The 13288-nt window shown below is 39.0% G+C and overlaps 1 protein-coding gene across 12 annotated transcripts in view; it reads right to left on the bottom strand.

The window, feature by feature from the left end:
• The window catches only part of grip1 (glutamate receptor interacting protein 1), a 284092-nt gene that overhangs the window by 98037 nt on the left and 172767 nt on the right, over positions 1–13288 (bottom strand). The window contains exon 1 of one of the 12 annotated variants that reach the window (XM_083528095.1): positions 3008–5761. The exons of the other annotated variants lie outside the window; for them this stretch is intronic. The gene's annotated coding sequence lies outside the window, so the exon portion shown is untranslated. Of the gene's footprint in view, positions 1–3007; positions 5762–13288 lie in introns of those variants that run through there. 12 annotated transcript variants of the gene reach the window in all.

The following is a 13288-nucleotide window of genomic DNA, read 5'->3' on the forward strand; positions in this document are numbered from 1 at the left end:
GAGAAGAGAGTGGAGCTGTCCATGGTCTGTAATGCTGAAACACTGTCAAACTGCTGTGTTTCGCTGTTGTCGCAGCGACCCCTCGTGGAGTACAGCATCAAGTACACACATTTAAACTGCTGTGATCCGTGTTCGTAAGGCACTCAAAATATTTATCCATGCACACAAATAATAATAATAAAAAACTATAAGGATGAAAATTAATATAATGAATAAGCCATAGTCTTTTGTTTACTAGGCCTGAATTTCAACATTGTACTGAGAAAACAAACAGTAACAAAAACAAAACCCACAACAGAAAGTTTAGTGCAAAATAAAACACAATACATTTTTTTATTATATTTTAATTACCACAGGTGTCTAAGTGCTTAATTCCTCTTATTCCACAGCAATTTGTCAATAATTACTATTTCCATAAATGAAAAACATGCCATGTTGTAAAATTTGTGAAAGACAAATTTGTTCCCGTTATTAATTACTATTATATGACTGAGAAATAACAAAATTTTTTCACCTCTTAACACGTCTCTGAGAAACTAAAAAGAACAAAGCTTTCTTTTGAAAAAAAATAAATAAATACTGATAGGTACAAAAAGCTGACACCTGAGAATCCTTATTATAAATGTTACTGAAATAATGTTTATGGGGCTTTTGGTACTGCGAGTTATAGCAAAGCGAGTTGGGGATTTGAAGATGATCTGCCAAAAGGAATGAGCCAAAAAGAAACCACCCTGCTGTAAAAAACTAATTACTTCTTACAGAAGCCGTAATTGCCAACATCGGCTTTGCAACAGCGTACTAATGACTACAATTTGTGCGGTCCAAGTACCCTATAATTTGATTTTTTTTTTTTTACTTTTTTTTATACGTACAGTTTGGACATAATTATAAATCTGAAGTACATGTACACTAGATGGACAGATATTTGTGTACACCTGCTGACCATAAGATTATATGCTTTTTTTTTGCTGTTATAATAACCTCTATTCTTCTGGGAAGATGTTTTACTAGATTTTGGTGTTTGGTGAGTTGGTACTGATGTAGGGGAGGAGGCCTGGGATGCAGTCAGTTTTCCAATTTATCACAAAAGTGTTTAACAGGGTTGAAATCTGAGATATAAAGCAGGTCATTAGATCTTCCACTCTAGACTGTGTTGTGCTGTGTTGTCTTCATTGTGCTGGCTTTGTGCACAGGGACATTGTCAGGTTGGAACAGATTTTGGTCTCCAAGTTCAAGTAAGGGCAAAATGTAATGTTCCCACATCCAAACACATCCGATATAATTGTGTGCCTCAAACATTGTGGTAAGAGTTTGGGGAAGAACCACATATGGGTGGAAAAGTCACATGTCCTTATAATTTTGCCCATACAATGTATATCAACTGTATATATATATATATGAAATTTGTATTATTTAATATATTCAACAAAAATTGTTCCCTATTCACAGATCAAATACTGATTTGTCTGCAGATTTTTTCCCCCTGTCGATTAGTTGTAGTTTTAAATATGTAATATTCATGTTCATGCCGGTGCTGTCCAGTGCTTATCACAACAGCATGCAAATGAAGACGTTCTAATGGTGTTCGAAGACAAAAATTGCGTCCAAATCCCTTTGTAAAAGCCCTAATTAGCTCGTCTTAATGCAGACCATGACGAGTTCTATGTAGCTGCATTAAGAAGCCTGGAGTTTGGCAAATTCCTGACTTTAAATAAGAAAGAAATGCAACCTGTTGACATCATGTATCTGAACTTCATGCTGTTCCAGCTCTTTAAAGGACCAGCAGACTGTGCGTCAGTTTGGAGCAGCATATAATATTTCACAAATAAGGAATCTCTAGAGCATGACTGACTGTTTGTCGGAAAAAAAGAAACATGGTACATTGGACTCTCATTGTCTCATTGGACTTTGATTGTTTAAGTTAGACCAAGAGAATAAGAGCTTTCATGTACTGTATTGACTAAATCTCAATTTGACTAATCAATATGGCTGCAGCCACTACGGCTCTGGAACAGATTGGCACTTTGAGCACACAGGACCGGATGGAGTGCGTGTGGGAAACTGATTTGGCCATGATCACAGCTTTGCTCTCATTGCTATTTGCTTGTTACAACAGCAGCCAAAAGACCAGCAACCAGCAGGCTGACCTCTAGATCAGTAGTTTTGTGTGTGTGTGTGTGTGTGTGTGTGTGTGTGTGTGTGTGTGTGTGTGTGTGTGTGTGAGTGTGTGTGTGTGTGTGTGTGAGAGAAAGAGAATGAGCGAGCGAGAGATAGTAAAAATAGATTAAAAGCTATTGAATACTGCAAGACTAGATGGGAATTTCATTTTTAATGCTCTCTACGTCTACTTCTGCACTTTGTGACACATCATTTGCTAATGCAGATGGTCCCACGTGGATACCCGAGCAGTTTCACTTCCCAAAAAAACAGTTTTCTCTCTGAGACTGGCACTGAAAAACTGCAGCTGTAATCAAAAGCATTGGCCTGTTCTCATCCATGGACCCGACCCTCGAGAATGCAGTTATAGGAAATAATCTGTGATATTTTGGTGATGATGGGCTGCAAACATTTACAATCATGGCATTTGTCAGATGCCTTAATCCAGAGTGAATTTATGTATTTTTTTTTTTTTATACAACTGAGCAGCTGAGGGAAAGGGGCCATGGACAAACAGTGGCAGCTTGGCGAGGCTGGGGCTTGAACCCCCAACCTTCAAATCAGGAACCCAAATCCTTAACCACTGAGTTACCACAATCCCCGGCTGCATAACACCACGGTGCTGTTGACTATTCTCTACTACATCACACCTGAAAATGTATACACTATACACGTATCAGTTTTCAAACACAACTGTTTTTTCCTTCTGGGTACTTTGCTAATAAAGTGTGAGAGTGCTGCTGGAATAAATTATATAAAACCACACAAATCAACCAAATATATCTGTCTTCCTTTTTCATTTCTTCCAGTGCAGTGCAATCGTTCAGTGCAAGTTCTCACAGTATCTTACCTCGTTCCTCAGTGGCTCTTGCCTGCTGTGAGAGCAGGGCTTTGAGAATCCAGCTTCAACCCTGCAACATCACTCGCTCTCTGAATCCAGCTCTGACCATCAGCACTGGCGCACTCAGCACGATTCTGCTCTATCAACCCGCACAGTTCTGTCAGAGACCTGAGGTGCACCTGGGTGTTACTCTGATCCCCCACTAACAGGAGGAAATAAAGCACACATCAGCCTCAGCACTGGCGAGGTGGGGAAAATTTCACGGGCCTATATTTGGCTAAGAGAAGCTGGTTGTCACGGAAACCTTGCTGCTTTTCCGAGACGAGGACCATCCAGGATATGCAGACAGCGGTTTATAGGAACTAAAAAGAAAACAGCATTCCGGAGATATCTTGCCAAAACGTTCTTGTATTTTGGATGTTGCCCCTTTTTTTTTAAAGAATGGAAGAGTCCTGAAAGAAGGTGTTACACATAACACACCATGTGGAATCGGAGACTTTGAGCCTCAATCTTTGGCATGTGACTGAACATAAAAAAGAGAGCCGAGTCTTTCTGTGCTCACTATTCTGTTCTCGTATTTGCTGACTGTGACCTTAGAAACATGGTGTAACATTAAAACAACATGAACATCAGCACTTCTAAACTATAATTAATAACTAATCCAATTTGCATATGAAGAAAAGGTGCCGCAAGCATCACTAAATAATTGAAATAATGGAAAAAAAGAAAAGAAAAATGTTGCATGACCTAAAGCAGATCTCTGCCTTATTTTCATTCTTACGGAAAACTCTGCGCTTTCACTATATTATCGGTGCTTGCTCTTAGACGTGAGGATTGTGAAGCAGGGCTTATTTCTTTTTCATCCTGTCGTGATCAACCTTTTCGGTTAAACAGTCAGTCACAAACACACTCGTCAAGCCCACACGCCCTGAAAACCAGGCTTTGTTTAGAAGTAGTGCGCAGGTTTACTGTTAAACAAAAACAGATTTTGATTGTATTGAAAAACTACATTGGCAATTGATTTGTTTCTCACTTTAGCTTCTTGCAAAACTGTTAAACATCTGGCCATAGATTCCAGTGGTGGACGAGATTAAACAAACCATGTAGTTGAGTTAAAGTAACGATACACTATGTAAAATATCACTTCAGTAATAGTGTCCTTTTAAACTTTCACTTGAGCAAAAATAATGAAGTATTTGCCTTCAAATGTGCTTAAAATCCAAAGTACTTTTATTTATTATGGCTATAATGCTCTTATTATCATTTCTGGTAATCAACTCAGTTTACGTGAAGACTCTGGCGGTACTCTCAGCACAATGATCTATTAATAGAATGATATTAATGAGTCAAACACCGATTGATATCTATTAAAATATCTATTTAAATCATGAGACCGTCTTCAAACTACTTAAAAAACAAAACAAAAAAAACACACAAAAAAAAAAACACACAAATAAGTCACAATGGCCAAGTTAGAGATTCTTCTATCATTTATTCCTCTCAAAATGAACTGACGCTGAACTGTATGTTGGTGATAAGTAGATAAAACCACCCGACAATCAAAACGAGTTCAAAACAGAGTGCGTGCTCGACCCTGATTGGTGGCTTGCTGCATGATTGACCAGTTACAGTTTTATTCACTCTTAAATAAAGAACGACTGATTTCGCAAAATGTAGTTGAGTAAAAAGTGAGGTATTTGACTAAAATAGTAAAAGTCTCCCCAAATTGAAATACTTCAGTACACAAAAAAAGCTACTTGACTACAGTAACGGATTACATTTAATCCATTTCTGTCCACTGCTGATAGGTTTAGAGCTCAGTGTTGAGTGTGGCATCAAGAGCCTACAGCATGAAGTCCTAGAAACGAAGACACAGTCTTTATTTATTGCGCAGTTCATTTCACGCTACTCGGGATGTTTTTTATTATTAATTTACTGGAGCATGGAGGTTTATTTAAACGCTTTCTCACTATAAGTAAATAAATCAGGGAAATAGTTTTTATTAGACTGCCAGCTGGTAAAACATGCATTACCAGTGTATATATATATATATATATATATATATATAAAACCAAAGAAAGTATTTCAGCTTCACAAGAGCGGTTTTCTGTGTATTGGGTTCGAGGAACATTTACTAAAGTTGTTTAAACTTCGTTAAACCACACAGTATTTAGCACATACAGGCTCTATCACCTCCCGTTTAAACACATACAAAGAGCAGTCGTGAAAGAAACCAAAGACTATAAAGAGCAGCCACCTGCTTGTGACAAACACTGAAACACACACAATTAATACAATGGAGTAAAAACATGGAGCGTATCTCTCGGATTGACAGAATGCCCAGTGATGAACAGAAACAGTTTTTTTCAGGTTTTTCTAAAACTAATGCAGGTCAAAGAGATAAAAGCATCAAAATAATTGTATTTATATGGACTTGATGACTGAACAAATGAAACATGTACATCTTGCATTCAATTCAGTTTCATTTATAGAATGAAAGCTTTTAAACAATGAATATTGTCGCAAAGCAGCTTTGCAGATATCCAGATATAGATTTATACTGTATATTTAGGGACTGGGGTACAGTGTTAAGTAGAGTTAAGGTCAGCGCTCTACAGCAGGCCACTCTATTCCACTCCAACCCATATAAAGCATACCATGGACCTCGCTTTGTGCACAAGGGGGATTTTCATCATGCTGGAACAGGTTTCCTCATTAAAGTGAAGGGAAAATATATTTGGACCCAAAGATATCCTGTACAACTGTGTGCCAACAGTCTTGTAGCATTGCTGTATGTCAAACGTCTACGTGGCAGATTTGCACAGTTTCGTGCAGAATTTCACGTGTTCGCCCCTTTGTTCTAACTTGACAGGAGAAACTTTATGAGACAACAGGAGGACAAGAGAACCTTGAGAGAACACCCCCCCCCCAAAAAAAAATACAAAAAAAACATTCCTGACAAACCATTCCTCTTCTACAGCTCAATACATTGAAGTCAAGCAGTTTCTAAGTGTGTTGGAAAAATCCTCAGGGTGTGTCAAAGGGTGCAGCTGAGCACTCGGTGAGGGAAAAAGAGGGATGTAGACAGAGATTAAGAGAAAGATAAGATGAACAAATTGGTGGTCTGTGATCAATGCACCTCAACGGTTTTGAAAAAGTCAGTGACCCCTGAGTCCTGCAGGGGGAGCTGTTCGACTATATTACATCTCTACACTACGAATTTGGAAGTCATGGTGAAATCATGACCGTCATAAATCTCCTCGTAGCTGCTAATCTGTGTAACAGTGAGATATGAGCCACTGCAGCTGTTCATGTGTGTGTTTACACACATCATCAGCAGTAACAGCTAATGCAAAAGATAGCAAATGCTAATTCATCCTCAGCCCTGAAGCTGTGCTATCAGCTCAACTAGGTGAATCAGCAGTAAGGCCAAGCACAAAACAGACGAGAGAAAAAGCGTGTGTGTGTGTGTGTGTGTGTGTGTGTGTGTGTGTGTGGCTCACAGCGGAAGACAGGAAGAAGAAAAGGCTAATAGAACAGGTGATAGACTTCTGCAACCTTCAGCGGCCACGGCGAACGAAAGTTTGATAGCACACACGATAAAAGGAGAAGATTAATGTGATAAAAATGAGCAGTCAGGAGGAGGAGTGTTTACTCAAACTGGAGAATACACTGTATTTGGACTATCCACTGTGTTACAGTTTGCAATTGTCCTGATATGATAACAATATGAAAAACTATCAGCTAAGATAAGGCAAAATCTTTTTATTTATAGCATTCAGTACAAAATAAATGGAAATGAGTCGATCATATCATCTCATACATCTCCAAATATTGTTTTTCGCCCCTGAAATATCTAATTCTTTTAGTGTTTAGCAGCTTTTTATAAAGCCGTAAAAAAAGCATGGCTCCACAGACAGGCAGACGGACGTGCTCTTTTGATAGATGTTGTGTATGATAATGTTAGGAACATGCTAGCAGTGGCAGCAGAGGTAATATAACATGTTTACAGCACTAGCGGATTATATGGCTCTGGGGTTTCATTGCAGCACGTGTCCCCTGTGCACAGAAACAGAGATTGCTGTGGTGTGATTTAGGACGAGTCCAGAGGGAGGAGCAGCAGGACACAAAAGAGATGAGAACCACTGGAGTAACATTTTATGGGGAAAAATAAAATGAACAGAAAGATTCTAATAGACAGAAATGCATTTTGAATATTGAAAAAGGTCAACGCTGAAATAACGTAAAGCCCTGAAATGTAATCAAAACACAAACAGGGTTAACTCAGCACTGAAAGCCTTGCTCCTTTCACATCACATGCTCATTACTGATTGGAAACAGAGTACAACTATCAAAAGCGCAAAGAGACAGATTGCCCATCATTTTTCAGTTGGTTATTTGGCTTAACTAGACAGATTTATTTCATTATGCTGTTATAGTAAGATCTTTAGTAAGGCATGTTTAGATATGCTTCTATTCATGAGCATTATATCTAAAATAAAATGACATGAATTAACAATATACAGAGATAAAAGCATTTTATTTGTGAATTTATTCAGACACATTCCCTCTTCCTGTGAACATCCTCCTTCCCTCAGTGTCCCGCCATAACTCAGGGAGACCTCTGCTGTAGCCAATCAGCATCGAGCATGTGATGTTTAATAAGGGCCTAAAAACTGTAGACAAAACATCAACTAGCTATCTATAGATGTCTATATAGCTGTCGCGTATGTGCACTGTTAAAACCCAGTCGGGAACATCGCTGCCTGAGTGTATTGATGCCACGTCCCCACGCCATCAAAAAGCAATGACAAACCCGTGTAGGCGACATTTCAAAATGCTCGTCTCACCAAGGAGAGTCACGTCTCTGATGACGAGGTGTGTTCACTGACAGGTTTTGGACCATCAAGCACCACTCATTTTTTCTTCAAAAAATCTCACAATGTAGTTTATTTGTTATCTATACAGACTTGGGATGTGCATTTCTATAACTGAGGCCAATGCAATTTGCATTTTGATGCATAGCCAACGATACGACACATTAAAGATAAATATGAAGCCGCTACCAATGCGATGCGATATGATTCCTGCCTGATACGATGCAGAGCGATCCGATTTATATTTGATTCAACACAATGCTATACAATGCAATGGAAGAAAATATGGTGCTATACAATTTATATGATACGGATAGTTTACTTTTATTTCTTTGGTTTCAGACAGACAGAAAATCATCAAGTGCACTCTGACCTCAAACACAGAGCCTTTTCATAAACACGCCTTTGTAGTGTGCAAAAAAAAACAAAACAATTAAGATGACATTCTTTTCCTGTTCTGTCTGCAGAGAGATGCAGCTCTACCTCTGCCATGTTAATCTATATTTTATGTGACTCATAGGACACGGCTCGGTCGACAGTCTCCGTAGTGTTGTTGATATGTCATATTCATGTAGCTGCAGTGGCGCTGAGAGATTGCTTGAAATACAGTTTACGAAAATTAATCTACATATAAAATATTGGTCACAAATTATTATTCACTTTCAAAACAATAAAAAGTATAGCGCAACTACTAATAATTCTATAAATAAATCGTTTTTTACTGATGCACTGATGAGAATCTTACCATCCCTACTACAGACATATTCTCTTCCAGTGAATATCATTCTGCTCTTTGTGTCCCACCACGACGCAGACATGTGCTGAGATGCATGTGATGTTCAATAAGGGCTTAGAAACGTTCCATTTTCAAAGGAATATTGATCTGGTTTTGTTTTTGTTTAATTTTTGGCCTGTTAATGTGCTGCAGTAGAGAACTATCGTGAATATTAGGTGATCTTCTGATACATAATATAAGAATTTGTTGAGAAGGCTATAGTGTACAGTCTATTGAAGGTCCGCTGTTTGTGTAAACCAGACAAGAGTAAATAAAATGTTACCAGATCAAATTTTCCACCCTCCACCACCCCCAAGTTTCCTTGGATCTGACTGACACTCACACCTCCAATCACCCTCAGAGTTTAAAAATTTCAGCCCACTGAAGCTAAATTTGACCTGCTGTCTGCTCTTCAGTAGAATTACACATAAAGCAAAGCTGGCTCAGCTGCCATGCTCCATCAAAAACCTGGAAGAGGAACCGAGATGAGGCATCGAGCAGCCCTCCTTCCCCTCAGTCCCCGCTCACACACACACACACACACACACACACACACACACACACACACACACACACACACACACACACACACACACACACACACACACCACCCACTCGCTAATAAAGCACTTTCTACTCCAGTGAAAGAGCTTCTTCTAAGGGGCTGCTCTCTACGCCTCGGCTTCCCTCCCCTGATCCGATTAAGTCCTTGACTCACCCCCATCTCCGTTAAACCACTTCAAACTTCACAGCCAAATGCTTTCTCTCACTCAGCCTTCTCTTAATAACTGCAGAAATTCAGCATTTTCCAGCTAAAGGCACTTCAGATGTGAAAGGAACACTGACCACCTCAGATCATTCCTGGGTTCAGGTTTTATGTTTTCGCTCCGATTTCTTTTTCGAATTAGAGGGTTACACAAGCTCACACACTCAGACGAGGTTAGGAGACCGAACTTTCACAGCTCTGTGTTGCGGAAGAGCAGCGAACGTGCAAAACCGTGACACTATTTTTAGCAGAAAGAGACACTTTGCACCGGTGTGTGCGAGATCAATCCCGCATGAAAATCTGGGACCCAACAGATAAGCTGCACATCCAGAATCTATTCCCCAGCACATGACCTTCAGCATTCCCAATAAATTAAAAGAAGCATGTCAAATAACAAGAGCTTTGTCTCTGATAGAATGAATAGCACTCAGCAGTGTTCCAGTTTACTGCTCGTTTCATCTCCTGCCTTTTCTCTGGAGAGACAAATAAACGCTTTTCAGGAAATGACACAAACCAAATCCTCCGCCGCAGTACACTCTTTCACAATTTTTCATAACGTTTGCGTACTCGAAGGGGGAAAACGGCACGTTCTCAAAACATAAAAATAAAACGTAATATTGCCGTTTAATTAAATAGGCTCTACATGCATGATTTTATTTAAATAATGAATATTTATAAATAGATAAAGAACATTTTTTGATAATTTAACAAAATAATATAACATTTTGTTAGGCAGTTTTTAAAGGTTTGTTTTTAGTTTATTTTGCAATATGAACAGATGTTCAGCAACAGCATTATAATTGTCCCCTGTGCATGTGTATAGTGACTTGTTTGTTTTAACTGTGTACTGATAAAAAAAAAAAAAAAAAAAAAAAAAAAGGCTAAGCAGGGTTTAGGAGGATCACACACACTTTATCCTCAGAGCTTAGTTCCTGATAATAATTTAGCAACTAATAAGCAGGAGGTCGAAGCTGAAGATCAGCCAAATGGAGGAATAAAACACTAAGTGGAATTTGCTGGATTTAGTGAGAGGCACGGGGTGAGACAGGAGGTCAGGTGAACAGTGGCAAGAGACTGAGAAAGAGAGATGGAGAGCGAGACTGTTAGTGAAATTCCGACGCTTCATTTTGCCTAAGGGCTTTGGTAGGCATTTACAATGTAGCAACACACTTGAGCTCATAGAACATAGCGTACCATCAGCAGCAGCAAACATCAAAATTCTAGTTATAGAAAAAGCCTGAAATCGCAAAATATGAAGCTTAATTTACTGATCAGGGAATGAAATAGTCAAATAGTATCAAATATTCTTCCCGCTTCATCAAGCCTGCTTCCATTTCTGAGCTTGTAATCAGACTCTTCATGGGCTGCATCAAATGTGTCAGATAACCAAAATAATTGCTAAACTTTATTTAAAAAAATAAATAAATTAAGGTATTTTTGAAAGAAGTGCACTTCTTTGAGTTTTTTTTTGACATTTTGCTAGATTTCTACGATGGCCAAACAGAAAAATTTATTCTTGAATCGGTTTAGGGGAGGTCTCTGATGAGATGTCTTTTCTGATCAGGGAAAAATCATACAGCATATATACTTTGGACAAAACCTGACCTGATCCTGACTGAGTAGGAAGACATGGCAACCATAGATGTGTGAGCCCAGACAAAGACAATTCGTATAACTTATGTAACCGCATTGTAAATATCCTATAGGCACTTCACAGGCAGCATAGGTATCTGATAGGAGAACTAGTGTGAGGCCCATTTAATACTAACACATTTGATCAGGATTTTTAATTAAGCGTACAAGAATACAATATAAGAAAATGTCCCTGTTTCCAACTCCCCTCCCCAAACACTTCACTGCAGCACAAGTACACGAATGCATTTGTTTCTCTTTTGCTCATTTCCCAACCAGCACTCAACACAATTTAAAGGTTAATATTAGCCATTTTGGGGTTGCCTCTGCATGTTAGAGTTAACAGATGAGCATATGCACCCGTCACGTCACTCTCTCCCTGTCTTGCTGAAAACCCTCTCTGCTGCACAATGCTCCGTTTAAATGTTCACACTTATTGACAGATTTAATCACAGCAAATGTTTTCTTTCCACTCACTCCCTTAGGCTAGAGAGTAATACTGTATACTAAATCTGCATAATCTTACACAAAGGAACACAAATTAGCTGTGGGTCAGTGCGGGAATGCTTTTAAGCTGTCCACCAAGGAGGCCTATTTTTGATGAAGGAAAGAATTTTAAAGGAGTGCGAGAGCTAAAACTAATGTCATGTTTATACGGCGCTACTGCTCCACAAGCGAGCCAGATGATCCAGCGCCAGCATTCTGGGTTGTTTCTCTACCGAATAACCTGCGTTACACAAAGACAAACTCTACTATGAAAGAAAAATTCTATTCCAGATGTATTCTGTTACCAAGTAAAATAATTTTTATAAACCTCCAAACTCGAAAGACAGGGATTGTAAAGGAAGCGAACATCCTCGGGCAAGTTAAACTAGGAACGATGGCTCAGCTCGACATTGAGCCTTCTGAAAGCCAGTCACATTGTTTCTTTTTAATCCTTTCACAATGATTCAATGTTTCTACTGCTGCATCATTTCACAAGAAAACTGGATGTTCCCTGTGTCATACTGAACCTTGCATTTATCTTCTACTACTATGACTCTCAGCAAACCCGCATAGGCGTGTGATATCTTTTTGTAACATACAGTAGATCAATAAAGTGATCTATCTTTCTATCTACACTATATCGACAAAAGTAATAGGACACCTGTCTTTTCCAAGTCTTTTTCTGGTTCCTTTCCAAACTATTACACAGTTGGAGGCATTTACCGTGAATTACCGTATTAAGCGCACCCAAATATAAGCCGCACCCACTAAATTTTACAAATATTTTTATTTTGAACATAAATAAGCCGCACCTGTCTATAAGTCTACACTAAAACTAATGAACTTTACACAGGCTTCAACAAAAGACAGTGTCTGTTACACGGTGTAACGGGTGAAATAAGTTGTGGCTCCTTTAAGAGCAGAGTGGCATTTTGGGAACAGCCTGCCGCCGCATTTTTCCGGTATTTCTGCATGTGTGCAAGACCGAGGAATATGTCCTTATTATTTTTTTGATGCTCATTTCTAAGTTTCTTTGACTAACCAGTAACGCTGTTGCAAAGAAAAATAAAAAAAGCACGAGATTTGGAAACCTGTGCTTATATGATTTCTGTTGCAACTGGAGTTAGCGAGCTATCCCATGACCCAGACTCAACATGGTACAACGGCTTGTATCTAAACAGTAGTCTACCAAGAAAGTCATTGTTCACTGTCTTCCTCCTTCCTTTCTCTCGAAAGTTTATCTTTTGGCATCGTCGTGCGTTTAAAAATCACCATCGGTGAATCTTTTCTCCCGATGCCGTTGCAGCTCAGAACACAGGTGAAGTGCGTTTTTTCATGCCTGGTTGTTTTCAGCGTGACGAATGATTCCCTTTTCTTGTAGACAGTCGGAGTGAGCGGCAGGTCAAACATCAGAGGAACATCATCCATATTTATGATGTGCTGCGGCCCGATTCAGTGGGAGCGCATCTGATTTAATATAAAGAGTTTTAATAGGTTCACCTTAAACCCATTCGGCAATTTCATTGGTCTAATGTTACAGAGCTCAGTTTTTTGGCTTGATGCTTGTCAAACTGGGAAAAACCCAGGAAAAATCCATATATTAGCCGCTTCTTTGTTTGAGCCGTGGGGTTCAAAGCGTGAAAAAAGTAGCGGCTTATAGTCCGGAAAATACGGTAATTGAATACGATGTCTCTGGATACAGTAGCATGAAATTTTAACTTTAAATGACAGTGCCCCTTTGCACAAAGCCTGCT

The sequence above is a fragment of the Silurus aristotelis genome, assembly GCF_946808225.1.
Source record: "Silurus aristotelis genome assembly, chromosome: 24".
NCBI lineage: Eukaryota > Metazoa > Chordata > Actinopteri > Siluriformes > Siluridae > Silurus > Silurus aristotelis.